The 18,941-nt window shown below is 41.4% G+C and overlaps 1 protein-coding gene and 1 gene segment (V, D, J or C); one reads left to right on the top strand and one right to left on the bottom strand.

Annotated features, from left to right (window-relative positions):
• Positions 1 to 18,941, top strand: part of LOC311283110 (uncharacterized protein) — a 790,474-nt gene that overhangs the window by 486,068 nt on the left and 285,465 nt on the right. The gene's annotated exons all lie outside the window — the stretch shown is intronic.
• LOC311282759 (Ig lambda-3 chain C region-like) lies at positions 943 to 5,656 on the bottom strand. The segment is given in 4 exons: positions 5,610 to 5,656; positions 3,607 to 3,751; positions 2,389 to 2,437; positions 943 to 1,500 (listed from the first exon to the last, which is right to left on the bottom strand).

The following is an 18,941-nucleotide window of genomic DNA, read 5'->3' as shown; positions in this document are numbered from 1 at the left end:
GTTCCCAAAGCATCATCGACGCATCGTCTCGTTCCCTTCTCGGGGAACTAAGGTTACACTCGTAACCGAGACGTTTTATATGATCAGCACATGCTTCACTCTGCATGTGTTTATAGCTCTATGAACTGAACATGACATGATTAAGAGCTCTTCTTCATCAACCAACAAACATGACTTTCAGCATCATCTTCCTCTTGACTCTGGCAGCGTTTAGTTCAGGTTTGAATAATGATTTATGATTGTATTTCCCACCATCAGTGGAGTCTAGACTGAAGATACAGGAGATTATTACTGTCAGAGTTTACACTACATCAACAGTAAATATGTGTTCACACAGTGATAAAAAGTTGTACAAAAATCTGTATATGAAGAGAATGAGTCAGTGTTTCAATATGATCATCATGTTTTAGTTGTAATATATGATCCCTGTCAATCAAACTGAACAGACTGCATTCAGTCACTTCTGCTGTCTGGACGTGATGCTTTCCATCTGAGACACAGGACCTTTTATAAATTATGTATTAATTTTGATTTTCATAACATTTTCATATATATTTACACCATTGCCTATAAATGTAATGATTATGTAACAATTAGTGTCAGAACAACTGATTCTTGATCTTGATCTTTTTTAGGATATTTTTATATAATAAAGTTTTTAATCCCCTATGAATATAATGATCAGTTTGTCTGCGCTGCTTCACTAAAGCAGAAGTGAAAGTGTTCCAGTCCAGATCATGTAACCAATCAGAGAGTGAGACTGAAAACACATTTGCATTGTCAGGGTGGAGTGATTGTGATCCTCTCAGAATAGAGCAGCTCTGTCTCCAGAGACCATGTTCAAACCCCAAGAGCTTTATTTGACATTTACTGCTACATCAACCTTCTGAAAAGCACCTGCATCTTCATCTGTTAGTTGAATGATGTTGTCAGACACAAAGTGAACTTGTTGAGAAGCTTTATTGAATGTTGAAGCAAACACAGCAGATTGAAAGATCACACACACACACACACACACACACACACACACACACACACACACACACACACACACACACACACACACACACACACACTCAGTTTCAGTATTGAGTTGTAAATCACTCCAGCTGCAGCACTAGACTCATGTGAATCCTGCCTGACACAGGACACTCAGATACGGCTCATCTTCAGGAGAGAAACATCAGCACTCAGAGCTCTTGTGGAACGAGACCTCATGAGGAGCTCCATCATGTGTTACTCTGCAGACGTACAGCTCTCCCTCTTCCCAGCGTGCTTTGCTGAGGGTCAGGACGCTACTGCGGCTGTAGCGGCCGTCCTGCTGGCTCTCTGCGCTGGTCAGAACCCCCTCGGTGACCTCTGACCCGTCCAGTGTCCAGCTCACCAGCGCCCCCTGTGGAGAGTAAGAGCTGAGCAGGCAGAGCAGTGCGGCTGAGTCTCCAGAGATCTGCAGAGAAGAGGGCGGCAGCAGAGACACTGAGGGCTTCACTGTGGGACCAGCTGCAGGAGACAAACACAACACATTCACACACACACAACACACTGCACTGCACATTCACAGCAGAGGAGTGATGCTGCTCTAGTTTTAGATTTAATCATTATAAAACAATATCAGTAACACTTTATTTAAAGCTTTTATACATACTGTACAGTATTTTTAATGCATTAATTATGCACTGCTATATACATTAAAATGCATGTATGATCTAATCAATAAGTGTAACAGCAGTTATAACACATATTATCTATTCATTGATCCACCTTTATGAAGAACAACCCTTTTGAGATGAAACAATGAAATAGCAAATATTATAATGCGTTTTAAATTTGGTTACAGTTATTTATGATAAGATATAAGGCATTGTAACATACATTATGAAACACTTTATAATGCATTAAAGGCTTTAAGTGAAGTTTCAACACAATATGTAATAATAATTATCATTAATAAATGTTGTTCTTGTTTCAACTTGTTTTAAATTGTATGTTTAGGAATATTATAAGAATTAAATAGACAGACTTACTGAACACTAATTATAACTGCAGTTATAACACATTATAATATTATCTATTCATTGTTACACCTTCAAAAAATTATAATACACCAAAACTCATGACAAACAACCAATTTTAGACATAACAAAGAGATTAGCAAATATTATAAAACATTTAACTTTGGTTACAGTTATTTATGAAAACATATATGACATCATAACATACGCTATTGATACCTTTATAATGCATTATACATAAAGGCTTCAAGTAAAGTGTCACAACAATATCTAATAATCATTATTATTAATAAATGTTGTTCTTGTTTCCACTGTAAAACACTTTCAGAAATCTAAATATAATTTTTTTATTAGGTGATTAAATAGACAGACTTACCGATCACCAGTTTAGTTCCTCCACCGAATGTGTACCACAGTGATACAATCTAATGAAACGCTCGTACAAAAACCTCTATTCCACTCGAGTGAACACACACTCCAGCAGAGAGAGAGAAACAACACTTCAACACACTGATATTAGAAGATCCTCAGGTCTTCTCAACACTCACTCATTCAGATTTGACTAAATGCTTTCTGATATAACACTGTTTAAAGAAATATATTTGATGAGCTGTGACCTCTGAGGTGACCTTTGACCTCTTTGATCATGGATGATGTTGTGGAGTTTCTCATAATGATGCTTCTGTTCTTCATTTGCAGATCAATCATCATGATTCACAGAAAAACCTGCAGCTTCAAATAAATGAATCAATAATTCTGAACATGTCAGATTGCACATTGTTTAATATATAATGACCTGATTATGAGTCCTGATGAACTTCATGTGGAAAATGTGTGGAAAAATAGGCATCATGAAAATATTTCCCAGAGAGCAACATGTCAACACTGATTCTAAAGACCATAATGGACTTTTTATTATTCTTCTAAATATAGTAAAACTGATTTATTTAGTTGTTGATTTCTCATTGTTAACATGCTTTTAAAGGTGTAGCACAGAACTGAACTCAGAGAAACTGCTGCGTATGACATATGTTTAAAATGATCTACATTCATGATTCTCCAGACAAAACCTAGTGTCTTATCAGCCTGACAAACATAAACAAAAATATTTCACAATTAATCACTAAATGGTTCATTAACATTATTCTGAAAGTAAAATCTTCTATGTAGAGTTTATGAGTTTGTTCTCAGCACAAGCTGTTGTAAATCCTGCCCACTTCTTTGCATTGTCAGCACATGCTTCAGTGCTCTGAGAGTGTTTATAGTGCTGTGAGTTTAACACTTCATGACTGAGAGCAGAACACAATCTTCATCATCACACAAGACTAAACTACAGCAATGAACACAATCAACATCTTCATCTGGACCATTGCACTGTTTATTCAAGGTAAGATGTAAAAACTGACTCTGGTTTTGGTGTTTTTGTAAAAGTATATGATGATAATAGTTTTAAACACTAACAGTTTTTCTTTTCTCTTCTTCAGAATCCAGAGGAGTGACTCTGACTCAACCTGAAGTTAAAACTGTCCAACAGAGTCAAACAGCAACAATAGAGTGTAATATAGATGTAGGAATATACAGCAATGACTTATACTGGTATCAGCAGAAACCTGGAGAAGCTCCTAAACTCCTGATTTATGGCATAAACAGCCTTCAGTCTGGAACTCCATCTAGATTCAGTGGCAGTGGAACAGCAAATACTGGACGAGATTTTACTCTGACCATCAGTGGAGTCCAGACTGAAGATACAGGAGATTATTACTGTAAGAGTATACACTGTCCTAGTAGCTGTGTGTTCACACAGTGATAAAGAGTGGTACAAAAACCTCTGTCAGTCAGACGTCACAGTGACTGCACTGATACAGCTGAGAGAAACTGCAGCTGCTGATGGAGGATCACAAACTACACAATATCAAACCTTTTACACACTTTATTCATTTATTACGATGTACTAAGTAAACATATAATCTTATATCTCTTACTAAACTGGACTAAAATGTGTAGAAAATATGAGTGGTGATTGTTGTTGTAAAACTTCTTGTTCTTGTAAAGCCACTGTAATAATTGCACTTCCATCCTTCACATCTTTATATTACTGAGTTCCCTATCTGTCAGCGAGAGAGTTTTCCTGCACTTCAACGAGCATCTAGAAAGAGAAATGTCTCACTTCACATCAGAAGGCCTACTCTCTCATCCCTGCAGAGAAAGACACATGTGGCTTTCCTGTAGCTCAAACAGTAGAGCATTGGTGCTAGCAACGCCAAGGTCATGGGTTCGATTCCCAGGGAAAGCAAGAACTGACAAAATGTAAAATGTGTACCTTGAATACAATGTAAGTCACTTTGGATAAAAGCGTCTGCCAAATGCATAAATGTAAAAATGACACACGTATGAATGAGATGCTAAAATTAAAATGGTTAAAAGCACCATTTGTTAGGAAAATGTACTAATCACACTGATGCACATTATGACAGAAACCCTTAACAATTTTTTAAAACCATAAACAGGTCAAACAGGTCAAACACCAGATAGCAACAAAGTCTGGGCCGAGTCTGGCTTAAATTAGGCACTTCTGGCTTAATTCTGGCACTGTTTTTTTCACACTCCTGTGTCAAACAGTACTAGGCTAAGCTCTGGCTGGAGTCTGGCTAACCAAAAGAAACAAAAATCAAATTGTATCTTTTTGGCTGAGCCCTGGCTTGAGCTCTGTCTGCCAGAATTAGAAAATATTTGGCTGAGATCTGGTTGGGTTCTGGTAGAAGAGTAAATAAAAGACCTCTGGTATGAATGTGCTCTACTGTAAAAATAGCTGTGTAAGATGTGTTGTTAATTGGTTCATATTTTATACATAATTATAAGGTTAATTTTGTCAAAAAGAATAAAATGAAATTTGTTTATTATAGGCCTAGTTAAAAATACCTATAGATATTTATTCAAATAGTAGGCCATTATAACTGTGTCATGAATGTTTTTCTTGACCTCAACTACAGTGGTACAAATTTAATTTGTCATTAAAATGTTATAATGGCTTCACGACAGCCAATGTCAAAACCAATCACATGACAGTTTAATGAAATGTTAACCCATAAAGCTAAGTGGTTTCTTAAGTTTGATAGTTAATCTGCTATGTCATGTTTATGACATATTTATGACAGGTTGTGTTGTCTTAGTAAAGTCAAGTTGCCATAACAAAGACATCTCACACAATGTCATATTTGCATTAAAAATGTCTTAACTGAGCGAATGACACTTAAAGGGGTCATATAATGCCATTTTTGTACAAGCTAATATGTTTCTTTAGGGTCTAAATTAAAAGTTTGTAATATACTTTAATTAAAAATTCTCATTAGTATTGTAAGAAAACACTCATTTTACCTGGTCAAAACCAGCTCTGTTTTCAGCACGCCGTTTCAGTGCATGTGTCTTTAAATGATAATGAGCTTTGCTCACCCCGCCCCTCTGTTCTGTGAGGCGTTCTGAAACAACGCACATGGACCGTTGCCTTTATACAACAGTGTCAGTTGAGGTTATATTTTGGAACAATAATGGCAACGGGAGTTTCTTGGGATACGTCTTTGCAACCATACCAATTTGAACCTGATTCGGACTCTGAACAAGATGACGGCCCGAAGAAGTTTGACCATTACGGCTCGGACAGGACGTTTCTGAATGGTTGGTTAACGTAATGTCATTTTGATCTATTTTTGTATGTACTGGCACGGTAGAATAGTGAGATACAAATGCTACGTGTTTAGCTTTACTTATGTATAGGTTAGTTCGTTGACAGATTGATGCTGAAAAACTATTTTTGTAAATGTTAGGCTTCTCAATGATGCGTATTGCGTAACGTTATAACACGTAACGTATACGACTCTGGGTTAATTTGAATTAGCTCAAGGATATAGGGAATTTTGGAAATATTAACAATCATAACTCATGGTCATAATTCATAAGTCGCACGTACATTTATTTTATCAATTATCGAGATTACCTTGTTCTATGACTGGTCTAATCATCAGTTATTCGTCCAGCGAATAACTGTAAGATCATCACAGTCAAGAACAAACTCCAATAAAGTTTAGGTTCTGGCCACGAACAGTAAACTTTATGAGTTTATTAATTAAAACTACGGAATGTAGTCTAATATCGAGCTTGTAGCTTAAGATCTTTTATTTCATTGACTTTAGAATGGTGGGTTTTCAAACACAGAGACAGTGAAAAGTATAAATGGATTTTAATAAGTGTAACTAGATTATATGAGCTACAAATAGAAACGTACGTAAAAATGCAAACAATAAACACAACAAACATTTAAACAATAATAACATACGTGATAAGAATAAAATGAAATTAAAGAAAGAAAGAAAGAAAGAGAAGGGGAAAAGCTAGTAATTGTTACATACAGAAACCTAGATTTACGAGACACCGGGAAAACAGCTTGCAGATAAATAGCCTATACTTGCACGTCTGTTCTCGGTTTGGTTGATGCTGAAAGCGCGAACGAGGTCCTGTTTGCCGCTGCGTCTTCCGGTGTCGCGGGAAGCTTGAAAAGGCTCACTGAAATGTAACGTTACCGAGAAAGTTCGTCTTCGTCTTCCGTGAAGGAAGAGGCAAGATATAACTTAGTTGCAAAGAACGGCTGCTATGGCTCGAACATGTGTTCGAGCGAGGAGAAGGCCGGAGCCTTTCAGATGTTTCTTGGAGCCGTGGAGAAGAGGATGAAGAGAGATCCGGAAAGAGGCAGGAAGAGAGGAAGAGAACGTGATGAGGGGGTTTCTTCCTTTTAAGCAAACATCTGTTTACGCCTTCTCTTGGAACGACAGCGAATCAGATTGTCTTTTCTGAGACAGGGAAATTCTCTTTGTGTGAAGAAGAAAACGCCTACTTTCACCATATGTCTCCTGAGCGAAATAATTCATATTTCCTCTTAAGATTATACATCCTGAACTAAAGATGTTACTTATATAACTTAGGTGGGACTGATTGAATTAAAACAGGACGGTCAGACAGATACCAAGAATTACAGGTAGATTTTGGACACACATAACGTTACGTTCATATGCATCATTACACACAAATAAAGCTTGATTAAACATACAATGAAATTGTCAGTGTTTCCGTTATGGCAAACGACGACACTTTAAAGAATCATAGGAATACATAACAACATTTAGTGACTTGTTCTGTGTGGGAATGTCTGTTTCAAAGTCCACGAGTGTGTTTTGTGTGTGTGTGTGTGTGTGTAACATTTCAAAGAATGTCTTTGAAGCTCGTCACGCAGCTATAAAATCACCAGGGTTCCACGCTGAAATGGGGGGAAGTCAGTCAGACCGGCGCTGGCGAACTGGTCTTTGTGTTTAGTTTAGCTTTATTGTCCCCCATGGGGCAATTTGGTTGTGGGGTGATTATTAACCCGTAAGCACAAAGAAGATGTGTTTGGAGACAGGATATACTAATTTAAACAGCATGTGACCTTATGTCAGTCATTGTTGCTACAACATTAACCATAACGCGTTGTTCATTATTATACAGTATAGGATTATGAGTTGTTTTGAGAACGTCGTTACATAGAAACATGCCGTAATGTACCCTACGATGCAGTAATGAGTGTAAACATTAGCCACATTTATCATAAAGTGCAAGCGATTTGCAAAGATTAATATACTGTTTAATAAAACATTATACTTACTTCTTCTGGAATTGCAGCAGGCACACGAATAGTTGGTACAGATTCGTTTTTCAGTAGCAGCCTCTTAGCAAACCCAGCTTTATACTGACACTCGTTTAAAAAGCAGTCTGTGAGAAATGATTTAGCGCAAACATAATGGCATTTAGATTGATCGTTGGGAATATTTTCTTCAAAAACAAAACTCAGCCACTGCGTCTTCAGCGGGTCGGATTTCGGAACAGTAAAATGACTGCTGTGTTCCTTATTACATCTAAGAACAGAACACCACAATCGCTTAGGCGCCATTCTACTCCAGCATATCAACAATGGCGGACTACTATGATGACAGCTGTCACAGCTCACTCAGGGCGGATTTTGTGTTGAAACACGGCTGTCAATCACAATAGCGGGAGGGGTGTTGGATATTATGACGTCACAATATCGAACGGCTTGATTTCAGAGAGGGCCAAACATATAAGGAGATTAAAACAAAAACACTGGATGGATTTTTATCATAAGAGGATGGTTGTGTACAGGCACTGCCAACAGACATGTCAGTGCAATCAACTTGTAAAAGTGCATCCACCATTATATGGCCCAATGACGTGACGTGCAATTTTGATATCCAAACCCCTTTATGAAGTCAAAATAAGGAAATGTTTAATAAAAAGCACATTTATTGAATCTATAGATCTCTGTTTATCAAATGATATGAACATATATTGAGGGTATTACAAAGTGTAAGAATTATTAGACATTATAGTCACATAATGTCATACCGGATAACTGTCCGGACCTTAGACTGACATACAAAAAAGCCAAATAAACTGTAAAAAATCTAATAAACCCTAACATCTCTGCCACAGGCATTACTGTATGAGTCTTGACAACAATATATTTAAATATTACAAAGAATATGACATCCAGTTAATTGTTATGCTTTGGAGCATTCTGTCCCAAAACTGGCTGTCAGCCAATGTCATACGGGATAACAAGCAAACTGGAGCAATTTTATTGTGAATTTTATTTTGACACGATGTGAGACAGCATGTTACACAATCAGGAAGACCCTAAAGGGCCCCCAAACAATGGTGAAAGGTAAGTATGTCTTTCACAAAATGTGTTTAACTAACCCTTTTTCCTCACTAGCACACTATGTAGTAAAATCCTGTGTCATATGGGATAACGCTAAAATAACATATAATGTGGATTTTATGTAAATATGTTTATTTAGAATGAATTTACATATTTGGAAGTTGAAGGTAAAGGTTGCAGATTTCTATAGGTAGCCAAAAATACTGCCTGATTAAGATTTAAACTGAGTTTTGTCATACCGGATAACAATTTTGTCATATAGGATAACAGTTATTTTCTGTTAGCCCATAATGTCATCCACTATCTTGGATGGCATGTGTTTGACAATATATTCTTATACAGTTTTCAGCTTTAATTTGTATAATTTCCATTCAAATTGTGATATTAACATATCATTAACATTGTTTAGTTGAATATTAGCAAATTTTATAATTCATAATAATATTTAATTACAATTACATTTAATTATTGTCCAACCTGTCATATTGGGGAATCTGCCCCTTTAAAGGAGAACTCCGGTCAATTTTAACATTGAGCTAATTTTTTTGTACATTTGGAGTGCTGTCTGTACAGAGAACAACGACAAAAATCGGTGTTGCCTACACCGAGTTATTCTATTTTTAAAATTTGCACCCTGTTGACTTCAATGGGGCAAGTTTTAAACCTGCTTTTAGCCTCTTAACATCCTTGATGTGTCATTACAAGTGCACAGAAAATGTGAGTGATTCCTTCTGAGTAAACACGAGTGAGTCTGACTGCAGTAGATGTGAAAGAAATGTATAAAAATGATGTTATTTAAGCCAGCGCAAATACCTTTGTTTACATCCTGTTTTTCGGTTGAAGTCCAAAGTAGTCGATTGCCGAGTTCACGCGCGTGATCATAGGTATTAAACCTAAGCGCGTGAACTCTGCAATTGACTACTTTGGACTTAAAAGTACTTTGATTACTTTGATTAAACGCTGTATATTCCCTGGTTGCTGGGTTTTTATTCAGACATAATTAGTTACTTTTTGTCAAAGTTGAGTTTATGTTGATTTAGTATCAGTTTTTCATTACAGTCAAATCTGGACACAGAGAAAGCATTTTGTTATTTATACTAGCTACATATAATAGCTTGATCAGTCACACGAAAGTAATCACTAAATCAGAATCAATATTGACAGTGCTACCAAGACAATATTTCAAAATATGTAATTGAGTGTTAAATGCCACGAACAGAGACATGATGAGAAAAACACTGCATCAGAATTGTATTATTACATAAAGAATGGCTATTAAATGTTTTGATTGTAAAGTTTAACATCTGCTCAGTGGTGTAACAGATTATATAATATATCAAATTTCAATCCAGTAACGTTAACACCAGCTTGAAATTCAGTATGAATGTTAGTCAGCTTTAATCATCCTAATGGTGCACAGCTTATTAAGCAATCATGACTTATTTGTTTATTTATTTGTTTATCTATTTATTTAACATGTATGTGTGCATTAAAAGTACCATTTCGGCAACCAGAAGGTTTCTGAGCCAAATGAAGATAAAGATGTGTTCTGGTGACTGGCGTGTTTATTGAACCAATCAGATAAGAGTAAACCTAGAGTCAGCGAGAAGCTCATCTGATTGGCTACATGATGAAGGTGGTCCCATCCCGCCTTCCTCTTCGCGCTTGCAAAACTCAATGAGTGAGAGAATCGTGCCAAAACTGGAAGCGCAGGTAAAAGAAAGACGTAACTGTACAAATCGGGTTATTTCGGTAACTTTGTTGCCCTATGCACACATTTAGACATTTGCAACAGTTTATTTTTTACACAAAGTTTGATTTTATGCAGTGAATCTGTTTTGCAGTTCCTAACTCTGTTGTTTTCGGTCGCAAATTGCTGTTCACGGGCCTGCAATACTTTTGGCCATATTTGAGCGTAAAAACCGTGCCAAAAGTGTAAGCGCGGAAAAATGGAAGTCAGAGGAATACAGATCATATTTATTTTGCGTTAGCATGAAGCTGCAGCTTCACAATACATGAATTACACTTACGAATAACAGTGAAATGCTGCAAATATTTTTTTCTTACACTTGAAAGGCGATTTGCACCTTTACAAATCTTCTCTTGCGCATGCAAATTTAATTTACGCTTGCAATCTTATGTACACTTTCACAAATCTTACCCTGCACATGCAATACTTTATGGCATCATTTTACCTTCATAACTGTAGCCTCTCTACCTGAATCACACCGTCTGAACTGCACGCGCACGATTCTCCCCGCTGCTGAAGGGCGCGGAGAGGCGGTATTAACATTAAGTGACATGGCATCTGACGCACAGAAGCCAATGGCACATGTCACTATGCGTATTGGCACATCCGGTGGCACATCCGGTCTTCATTGGCATGTGCCATTGGATAGTGTGCATGTGTCACTGACATTATTGGCATGTGCCAGTGGTGGATAGTGGCATGTGTCACTGCACTGACATCGCAACACACTGACACTGACATGTCACCTGACTGACACCGAGTCGCGGAACATGTCACCGTGTTGCGACACCTCCAGTAGTGACTAAAAGATTAATTAAACACCTATAGCCTACTGACGTAATTGTGGCACAAAATCCTAAATAATTAGTCTAATTTTGTGATTTTTAAAATATCAATTAAACGAATTAAAGTGCATTAAGATTTTTTCAAACGTGTTATTTGTGTCACGTCTTTATTTGATTGGTATGTGCCACTGAATGTTTTGTAATACCAGAGCTACTTTATGATGTTTATCTCGCAAAGTCACAAACTGCCCATTCTAGGAAAGACACGAAAAAAAATCTATCATGGGTTACTACGAATACAGTCGCGTCCGTTACTGTAAACCTTTGTTTTTGCGTGATGCTGCAGAGACGCACGCCAGTAGGTGTCAATATAAGTGAGTGTAACACTGGCCAGCGCAAGATTCTTATCTGTGGCTTTAATATTTCAAGTCCTTCCAAAAAGTGTAAAAAACTAGCTACCCAGCAAACACAGAACGTTCCCCTAACGTTCCCGTTTGGTTCCCATTTGGTTATTTTTTTGGGAACCAAACAAGAACGTTCTGGGAACGTTCCCTGTAGGTTATTTTTAGGATCTATGTTTATAACATTAAGGGAACGTTCTGGGAACGTTCCCTGTAGGTTATTTTTAGGTCTAAATTTATAACCTAAAGAGAACGTTCTGGGAACGTTCCCTGCAGGTTGTTATTTAATAACCTAAAGAGAACCTTCCCAGAACGTTCCCTGCAGGTTATTTTTAGGTTTAATTTTTATAACCTAAAGAGAACCTTCCCAGAACGTTCCCTGTAGGTTATTTTTAGGTTTAATTTTTATAACCTAAAGAGAACCTTCCCAGAACGTTCCCTGTAGGTTATTTTTAGGTTTAATTTTTATAACCTAAAGAGAACCTTCCCAGAACGTTCCCTGTAGGTTATCTTTAGGTTTAATTTTTATAACCTAAAGAGAACCTGTCACAGTGTCTGGTTGTGTTCCCCGTGTATCCACTAGATGTCCTCCTTTTCCCCACGGTGTCATGCACATGAACTTCATCCCCCACAATTCCTGTCTGTGTTTTACACCCAGGTGTTAGTAATTGTAATCACCAGCTGTCTCTCGTTTTCCCCTCGTTGTGCATGTATTTAATGCCCTGTTTGTCTTGTGTTTCTTGTGGATCAATGTTGTATGTCACGCTGCTCCAGTTCTCGTGGTTTCCTTGCCTGTTTGTTGTTTTGATATTGCCTGTCTGGATTTTCGACCCCTGCCTGTGTTTGGACCTTGATTTTTGGATTGCCCTGAAAATAAAGCCTCACCACACTGCATTTGGATCCTGTGCCCTTTTCTCTCTGTGCGGTCGTGACAGATTGATCCACCAAAATGAAGGGATCCAGCAGTTCGGTGGTTGAGGCTCCTTCCACCATCACTCAGAAGGAGAGGAGGAGAAGGTTTCAGGAATTGATGGGCTTACGCCAACGGGGTCAAGCTGTAAGTGAATTTTCTAAAACCTTCTTCAGAATGACACAAGACCTAGGCCACAATGACGCCTCCCTTAAGGATATCCTTAATGGTTGTTTGGACGATCCATTGCCCCAATGGGAAATGAAGGGGCTGGAAATTTTGGATTTTGTGAGGTTCACGATGTATCTCCACCATCGAAGCCAGCGGGATACAACCGCCTCCCCTGCATCATCGCTGCCCAGTTCAGAGAAAGCTGCATCGCTGCCCAGTTCAGAGAGAGCTTCATCGCTGCCCAGCTCAAAGAAAGCTTCATCGCTGCCCAGTTCAGAGAAAGCTGCACTGCTGCCCAGCTCAAGAAAAGCTTCATCGCTGCCTAGCTCAGAGAAAGCTTCATCGCTGCCCAGTTCAGAGAAAGCTTCATCGCTGCCCAGCTCAAGGAAGGCTTCATCGCTGCTCAGTTCAAAGAAAGCTGCATCGCCGCTGCCCAGCCCGGAGAGTGCATCACCGCTGCCCAGCCCGGAGAGTGCATCGCCGCTACCCAGCCCAGAGAGTGCATCGCCGCTGCCCAGCACAGAGTGCGCATCCCCGCTGCCCAGCACAGACACCGCTCAAACCCCAGAGCCCAGCTCAGAGCCGGCACCTCACCGCCGTAAGCGACGGAGGAGGAGGAAGACCCCCAATTCCCCCAATGCCCTGGAAGTCGCTGTTGCAGAGAGGGAGGAAGCTGTCCCTGAGGCCGCTGCTGTTGTGGAGGAGGAAGCTGTCTCTGAAGCAACTGCGGCTGTGGAGGAGGAAGCTGTCTCTGAAGCCACGGCGGCTGTGGAGAGGGAAGCTGTCTCGGAGGTCGTTGCTGCTACCGCGGTGAGGAGGGCCGCCCCGGAGGCCGTCCATGGGCTGCTAGCCCTGCCGGCCCCGCCCACGCTGCTAGTCCTGCCGGATCCAGAGTCGGAGCCAGAGACCTGCCCAGCTGATCCAGAGTCGGAGCCAGAGACCTGCCCAGCTGATCCAGAGTCGGAGCCAGAGACCTGCCCAGCTGATCCAGAGTCGGAGCCAGAGACCTGCCCAGCTGATCCAGAGTCGGAGCCAGAGACCTGCCCAGCTGATCCAGAGTCGGAGCCAGAGACCTGCCCAGCTGATCCAGAGTCGGAGCCAGAGACCTGCCCAGCTGTTCCTGAGCCGGAGCCAGTGTCTGTGTCTGTTCCAGTTCCTGAGCCTGTGTCTGTTTCTGTGTCTGTTCCTGGGCCGGTGGTGTTTGTTCCTGAACCGGTGGTGCCAGTTCCCGAGCCGGTGGTGTCTGTTCCAGTGCCTGAGCCGGTGGTGCCAGTTCCAGTGCCCGAGCCAGTTCCAGTGCCCGAGCCGGTGGTGCCAGTTCCTGAGCCGGAGCCGGAGGCGTCTGTTCCTGAGCCCTCAGTGACCGCGACACTGGCCATTATGGCCACAGCCATGTGGTGTGTGTGGGCTATGCAAACACTTGGACCGGTGGTGTCTGTTCCTGTGCCGGTGGTGTCTGTTCCTGAACCGGTGGTGCCAGTTCCAGTGCCCGAGCCGGTGGTGCCAGTTCCAGTGCCCGAGCCGGTGGTGCCAGTTCCAGTGCCCGAGCCGGTGGTGCCAGTTCCAGTGCCGAGCCGGTGGTGCCAGTTCCAGTGCCCGAGCCGGTGAGTTCTGTTCCTGAACCGGTGGTTCCAGTGCCCGAGCCGGTGGTGTCTGTTCCAGTGCCTGAGCCGGTGGTGCCAGTTCCAGTGCCCAAGCCAGTTCCAGTGCCCAAGCCGGTGGTGCCAGTTCCAGTGCCCGAGCCGGTGGTGCCAGTTCCAGTGCCCGAGCCGGTGGTGCCAGTTCCAGTGCCCGAGCCGGTGGTGCCAGTTCCAGTGCCCGAGCCGGTGATGTCTGTTCCTGAGCCGGTGCCTGTTCCCTGGCCGCCCGAGGGAGAGTCTCCGCCCTGGCCGCCCGAGGGAGAGTCTCCGCCCTGGCCGCCCGAAGAAGAGTCTCCGCCCTGGCCGCCCGAGGGAAGGTCTCCGCCCTGGCCGCCCGAGGGAAGGTCTCCGCCCTGGCCGCCCGAGGGAAGGTCTCCGCCCTGGCCGCCCGAGGGAAGGTCTCCACCCTGGCCGCCCGAGGGAAAGTCTCCGCCCTGGCCGCCCGAGGGTTCTTCACCGCCGTGGCCGCCCGAGGGGTCTTCACCGTCCTGGCCGCCTGAGGAAGAGTCTGCGCCATGGCCGCCAGATGAACTTTTCGCATCGCCCCGGCCACCCGATGGTCCGTTTCCCTTGCCCCGACCGCCTGATGAACTATTTGTTTTCCTCTGTTTCCCCGTTCTACTGTCTATGTTTCTCTGGTCCTCATGGAGTCTGTTGCCCCTTGTGTCTGTTTCCCCGCATGGACCTGGCCCCCCATCCCTCCCCCTGGTCCTCCACCGGGCCACCTCCCTCCTGAGCTTTTGTTTTGTTTCTTGTCCTGTCTTGTAGTGTCTGGGAGCCACTCCGTTGAAGGGGGGTAATGTCACAGTGTCTGGTTGTGTTCCCCGTGTATCCACTAGATGTCCTCCTTTTCCCCACGGTGTCATGCACATGAACTTCATCCCCCACAATTCCTGTCTGTGTTTTACACCCAGGTGTTAGTAATTGTAATCACCAGCTGTCTCTCGTTTTCCCCTCGTTGTGCATGTATTTAATGCCCTGTTTGTCTTGTGTTTCTTGTGGATCAATGTTGTATGTCACGCTGCTCCAGTTCTCGTGGTTTCCTTGCCTGTTTGTTGTTTTGATATTGCCTGTCTGGATTTTCGACCCCTGCCTGTGTTTGGACCTTGATTTTTGGATTGCCCTGAAAATAAAGCCTCACCACACTGCATTTGGATCCTGTGCCCTTTTCTCTCTGTGCGGTCGTGACAGAACCTTCCCAGAACGTTTCCTTGCAGGTTTTAGGTTTTATTTTTATAACCTAAAGAGAACGTTCTGAGAACGTTCTCTGCAGGTTATTATTTTAATATCACTTACTAACAGGCAGATTCAACTGACAACGTCGTCAGTACGGTCCCCTAAGTTTATAAGATAACCAACAACGTTCAGATCTATTCGCAATAACTTTTTATTAATGATATTTTAAATTATGTTATATATTTTAATTCTATATGTTAAATGCTGCGTGACTTTGAAGTGTTTTAATGCGCATGCGCGTGATCAAACACTGGAGCATGTGCGCTGCGCGAGAGCAGATGGAAACGTCATCGACAACTGACAAACAACAAAACTCCCGTCTCTCGCTGTTGGTTTCACTGCTTTCAGGTAAGTTTAAACAACAAAATCTCACAAATAATACACACAAACGCCCCTGACACATTTCTTACGTGTAATTGACACGCTTCTGTTAAATATTTATTTAAAAAAAATGGTTTTATGTCTTTGAAAAAGTCCGTTAGCATCTACGCTAGCTAACCGTTTTCAAAAGACAACGTTAGGCCTAAGTTACGTTAAAGTGTAAGTTGCAGGTTAAATTTTTCACGAAGATAATGCAATGTGTTTATTAAACATAAAGATAAGAACCGCCCACCATTGTTTTTTATACCAAAATGCTGATATAATATGAAAAGTTGGCACTTTTAACAGTGGTTTTAACCGCTCCCGCTCCCTTCCACTAGATGGGGCGTGACGTCATATGAGGAACTCACTAGTAGAGTTACCGGCATAGTCATAGCTATAGATGCCTTACATAACTGCAGAAAAGTTGGTTGTATGTTTTATTTGATAAAAAAAATTATGGATAAAATAACTCCATTGTAAACATACTCGTGTGTGCTGACTTCAAGGGGACCGTGATCCTGCCTGAAATGAGAATAAGCTATTCGCAAAACAAACGGGTTCAGGCACGTCAGATCAGCCGGTCGCAGGTCGAGCTGTTCCACTAAACACAACGCGTTCACCTCACAGCAGCACACACTCTCCACTGCTGATAGCCCACACACACACAGTGATGGGGACATCGATCTCTCTTTTTCTTTTCTGACAATAAACATCGCTAATTAAATCGTGAGAAATTGATAACGCGTGGATTGAGGAAGGGTATTACATGACGTTTGAGCCGGCGATGAGACTAGCGATTGATGCCTGTGCAGTGTGTGCATCTCTAACGTTGCAGCTCTGATTTGGACTGACTTACTGTAAGTATTCAGTTCAGTTGTTGTCCCTCCTTGCTATTCTACATGACGGCAATATTTTGAAAAGACTTGCTTGTTCCGTTATATTATCCGGGTTAAGTTTGCACCAGGCTAGACTATAACGTAGCTAACGTTACTCACCAGGACACTTGGCCAACCCTCCACTAATTCTCCTTACACCAAGCATTAATAACTCTTTGAGTGCCATGGCTCCCCTCTCTCACGCCTGACCGGTTAAAAATTGTAGGGATGTGGTCCATAAAGAATTTGATGGTTTCCCACATCCTCAGTCGTTCTCCAAATAGCCTTAATACAGTAGGAATCTAGCAGAGTATGGGTTGCGAGTTCCTCTTGTGACGTCATCACCCAGTAACTGAAAAAACACGCTACCGTTGAAGAAACCCCAATAAATGTTATTTTAACGCATTTTAAGACAGAAATAATTAAATATATACATATAGAGCACTTTAATTTACACATTAATTGGCTGTGGTGGTTAACCTGCAACTTACACTTTAAGTTGAGGTCTTATTTATAGTAGGGAGGTTAAGTGACTTTTGACTTCAAGTCATGATGCAAAGGTCCCCTTTGGTATGGAAGTACCTTAGGGCCATAGAAATAAATTTATCCTAAGACACACGTGAGATCACATTTTATATCTTATATACGCACATTTTTTAAAAATGGCCGCCGACCATACTTGAGAGGCCCATATCTTTGCTTCTGTTATAGCTATAATGACAAATTTGGTATCACTGTGTACATTTTTGGGGTCAAGGAGTCCAATAAAATAGGTTCCAAGACTAAAAAACAATAATGTTGTCCTTACCATGACAATTGGAGGTGAAGTATGCAATTTTTTATTAAAAAACACATGCCAAACACACAGTGTTTCGTGGGAGGTGGGAGGTTTTTTCCTAAAATGTTCGATTTTGACATCTTAATTTCAAAAGGCTATATCTTAAAAGTGATAAAAGATAGAGACTTTCTGTAAATTAGAGAAATATTAAGGATGACCCAAAGTTTATGTAGGGATTACATTTCCCCATCTAATTTGCATATTATGACGTCATTATGGTGGCGGCCATCTTGGATTATAGAATTTTCATGAAAAGTCACGTTTAAATGATAAAATGATCAAATGCAGCACTTCTTTCCCCCCAAAATGTCCCTCACCTTCTGTATGCTATATTGCACAATATTGAATGCTCAGCTAAATAGTAAGTAGTAAACAAACTGTGTAAATCATTACTAATAAATGGTAGAAACAAACCGAATGCAAGTAGCGGTTGGCCTTTTGCTGTAGAGATTTTCTATTTACTACATATAGTAAATCATCCTCATTGGCCAAGTACTCAAAAGCCGGCATTCCCATCAGCTTGCGATAGACTATGCATAATAGCCCCTCTGCCCAGTGTCACACCGTCTCTGCTCCTGCTGGGAGCAGCGCGGCCAGATCTGCCTCGCACACGCGCCGAGTGTGGACAGCTCGGACTACTGTCATTGTCATTGCGACTCCCCACCCTGCCTCCACGTTGCCCCCTAACTGTCCTATGAATACTTCGACCTCGTCTAACATACCCAGTGGCATTAGACAAACAAAGTCTCCACCACAATACTGTCGCCACGATTGTGGAGAGGCACACACAGTAAAAATCTCCCGCCTCGTTCCCCACAACACTAACACGCCTGCTAACTTCGCGATGAACACTCCGACCCCGAGAAACATTGTTCCCACCACTGACATTGGGTAAAGGACCATCTAAATTGGGCAAAGGATTCACCGTTTGTGCTTGGTGTAGAGCTATACTTTCACTTTCAGAATCAGGCAGATATTCCCCTTCATAATCAGGGTCCACAAATAGAAGACCCAACACTTCATTGTGGGTAAGCTTTATGGATGCCATTAGATATAATAATAATAATAATAATAATAATAATAATCTAATGCAAATACTCGCTGACGTTGACAATATTGCTCTGATAAAATGGCTCACTCGCACACTAGCTCCGCTTTTGTTCGCACTGATTCAATGCACTCTAGCTCGAAGATTTT

The sequence above is a fragment of the Rutilus rutilus genome, assembly GCF_951802725.1.
Source record: "Rutilus rutilus genome assembly, chromosome: 23".
Classification (NCBI taxonomy): Eukaryota; Metazoa; Chordata; class Actinopteri; order Cypriniformes; family Leuciscidae; genus Rutilus; species Rutilus rutilus.
This window is presented reverse-complemented; position numbering and strand designations above follow the sequence as displayed.